The sequence below is a fragment of the Vicugna pacos genome, unplaced genomic scaffold (genome assembly GCF_048564905.1).
Source record: "Vicugna pacos unplaced genomic scaffold, VicPac4 scaffold_20, whole genome shotgun sequence".
Taxonomy (NCBI): domain Eukaryota; kingdom Metazoa; phylum Chordata; class Mammalia; order Artiodactyla; family Camelidae; genus Vicugna; species Vicugna pacos.
In genome coordinates, this window is record NW_027328741.1 from 29,750,008 (window position 1) to 29,753,474 (window position 3,467).

The 3,467-nt window shown below is 48.0% G+C and overlaps 1 long non-coding RNA gene across 1 annotated transcript; it reads right to left on the bottom strand.

The window, feature by feature from the left end:
• Positions 1 to 709: 709 nt before the first annotated feature.
• On the bottom strand, positions 710 to 2,384 carry LOC140694193 (uncharacterized). Its single transcript, XR_012069934.1, has 3 exons — positions 2,319 to 2,384; positions 1,151 to 1,221; positions 710 to 942 (listed from the first exon to the last, which is right to left on the bottom strand). It is a non-coding gene; the product is annotated as an uncharacterized lncRNA (long non-coding RNA).
• Between the last annotated feature and the right edge of the window lie 1,083 nt (positions 2,385 to 3,467).

Consider the following 3,467-nt stretch of genomic DNA (forward strand, 5'->3'; position numbering starts at 1 on the left):
TTTCCTGGAATTTCAGCCCCCATGAAACAAATGGATCCATGTCCTGAGAGTGCGGGTGTTTCAGCAGAAATCAGGCGACGCATATGTATTCCGGGTGTACGGATATCATAGGAACATAAGTCTCCTTTAGAGGGTCTCTGTGTACTGTGAACTGTTAGAAAGTTTAAAGACGTGTGAAACCATCAACTAAAAAGGGACCCACTTCCCTCCATTGGTACTGTGCATACAGATCTGAACAAAAGGAAAGAGGGAAGAAGAAAGGCCCATGGGACGCTAGTGGGTAGAATCACATTTACCTTAGGCACCTCTCGTCGGATGCAGCCCCTCCCCCAACACTGACAAGATGCAGCAGCCATTGGGGATGGCAGTTACCGGTTGGATTCCAGGTGGAATGTTGGTGTGTACCGCGAGGCTTGTTGTGGCTGTTGGATCCTAGGTAACCGGGCAGAGTTCTGTGGGTGGATCAGTGTGATGGAGGGGCTGCCGCCCTCTGTGGAGCTTGGCTTAGGTGTTTGGTCCGGGAAGCTGTGTAAGTTCGAGATACTGCTGCTGCCCAAAGACCTGAGTTCACAGGTCAGTTTCCAGAACCTTTCAGAGCAGACAGTGGAAGATCTGCCTGTCATCAGCTTACTGGTGAGGCTCCGAGGTACTCTCAGACTTGCCCAGTCCTGGTGAAGTCGACTTTAGGGGAGACACGAAGAGAAGCTGGGCGAAAAGCTGGCTGCACGGATTGAGGAGAGATGCGAACACATGGATGAGAGATGTTCTGCTACAATGGAGAATACTGGCGTGGAGACAGCTGTAGAGGATACCAGGCTCAAAAGACATTCATGAGACCTATTGATCCTCGCTGATACTGGCAGAAACATACGGAGTGCCAACGTGGACTTGAGGAAGTTCCTCAATTCTCTTCTCCAAGAACGGGTCCAAGGTCCCTGACATCTGCAAGAGAAGAGATGGCAGAGATGATCAAAACGCTCCTGTTCTTGGAAGAGGTCGTGAGAATCCACACGTCCCAAGGGGCATTCCCAAGCCATTCAGACCAGAATTCACCAAGCCCAGGTAAGCCTTTTCCCAGGTTTGGGCCTAGCTAGCAAGCACTTGCCCTTCCCTCCCCTCCACTCAGGCATCCATTTTGAAGGATCAGTACCTGAGCTGCAATGAAGCCATTACGAGAAGAGCAAGCCCCTCCTAGAATCAGACTTCCTCCAGCTTCACACTCTGTGAACAACAGTGAACTCCTTAAAGGTCAAATAGTCTCGGCTGAAATCGATAGGAATTGAATACTTAGCTCACACCTAGAAACGATGGCCTTCCGCTAGATTCAGCAAATGTTGTGTTTATGTCTTCCCTGGGGTGAAGGGAGTGTGGTAAGTGAGGGGAATCTTTGACTGAACTTGAATCTGTATTAGGCCTCAGTTTTTCAAGACAGTATAGGTAAATAGTACATGTCAGAAAGTGAACTGTACTGTCAAAGTCGCCAATGACATTAAAGACACAGCTTCTGTGGATCGTCTTTCAATTGAGTCAAGCCCCCGGGGGCACTATATCATGGGGGTGCAGACTTGGTTGCGTTAAATGGCTTTACCCAACATGATCGGATGATTAATCGTTCTCATCACTGATAGAAGAACACCTGGTTCTCAATAGACTAGCATAACTGCAGCAGGGTTGTCCTAGCTATAATGCCTCTAGGTGCTTTTGGATTCAAACCTCAATGTATATATTTGGTTTGTTTCCTCTTGTATTTTCCTAGAGAGGGATGTTACCCCTTGAAATGCCAACATTGGCCAGTAGGTGTCACTGGGAGTAAAGGGCACCACATGCACAAGTGTATCCAAGGTTGGGGGTTATTTCATGTTTCCAATAGTTATTTCATGGTTCCTGTTGGTTTCGGAGGCTTCAACCGTAAAGAGCTGACATGACCCCTTTAAGAGTTTGGACTGGAAGTTTGCATTCTTTCTGTCTAGGTTTTCCGTAGAGCTGACAAAATGTTACCAAAATTGACAAGTCTGGCTTCTAGGTCGATACAGTGTGTTTCAAAAAATAACTTCATTTTCGTATACTCCCAAAACATGTAAATGAATTCTGTTAAACTTCTTAAAGACTGCAAATGAGATATCAACACACTGTCAAAACAGGTGTCTTCGGACAATCCCTCCCACCAAGGCTGTATAGAAACAAAGAGCTAAGCAAATATCACATTTCTGTGAAATGTATCTGGATAGTGTTGATTCATCGATGCCCAGTTGGCAGAGAAGAAGTGCAACCTGCACTCACTCACTCCCATGTACAGAGCAATGGAAACATCCACTCACCCAGCCCTTGGCACAGGACACTTGCCGAAGAGAGGCCTGTTACTTCCAAAGACAGGATGAGGCCTCGGGACAACTGGAAGCAGGAGAAGGCAAAGCAGGGAATGGAATCCTGGTGATGGAGCAACAAGGGTGAAATTCTGTTTACCTTGGACGCACACTCTCAAGCAGACAGGAGACATGGGATTGAAGGTGATGTGCTGAGATTTACAAGAGTGCACAGCAGATGCTTGGCTGACAGAACTCAAAGAAACCAGCGCAAAATATCCCCACAGTTGATTCTGAGACCAAGATGCGAGCTGCCAAATTTGAGGTAGCAGAGGCAACGTTCAGTGAGGGATAGGGCTACGGATGATGGCTCACGCTGATTCTCAGGGATCTGGAGTGCATTGTGGGATGTGGTGGGTCGAATCAAGAGAGCAAACCGAACTGTGTACCAATGATAAAGCAACCACACTGGTCGCACGGTTGAGATTACCGATATGTCCCATGGCCACACCCAGTGCATCTGCAGGACCAGGGACCAATTGGGCATCTTGCCAATAGAGCACGTGTGGGGCTGAATCAGAGCTATCGTGCATCTGGTCTGAGGGATCCAGGGGACCTTGGGTTTGAAATCAGAATGAAAAGCCTTAGGATCTGCTACATTCATAACCTGGGCTGGGATTATGGTTTGGTTTGAGGCATAGGATGCGCAACAGCTCCGTGGTTGCTTTCGTGCACCCGTGCCACAAGGATGAGAGGCCAAGGAAGAGTGGTCCAAGTCCACAGCGTGAGAAGAGGAAGCATTTCCTTCAGCACTATCTCCCAAAAGCGGATGCTACATTTTGGATGGCACCGGCACGGTACGGCACCGAGGACACCAAGGTAGGTCTGCGGGATCATTCCAGCAGGCCCTGATGTGTGACATCCATGGATGAGCTTCCACTGGTGTTTCAGTAGACAGAGAAGCACTGGGAAGAACGGCTTTCATTGGGACATTCCCGTGGCACTACAAAGCACAAGCGCACTCTCAGTTTGCTTTTTTTTAAACACTCCAAAATGACATAGAGCAGAATGCAGAGCTGAGAACCTTTAGAAGCCTCATTTCCACAAGAGGAAGTGTCCTGCGCACTTTTAGAATTGTGAGATATGCGTAATCGAAATGAAGTT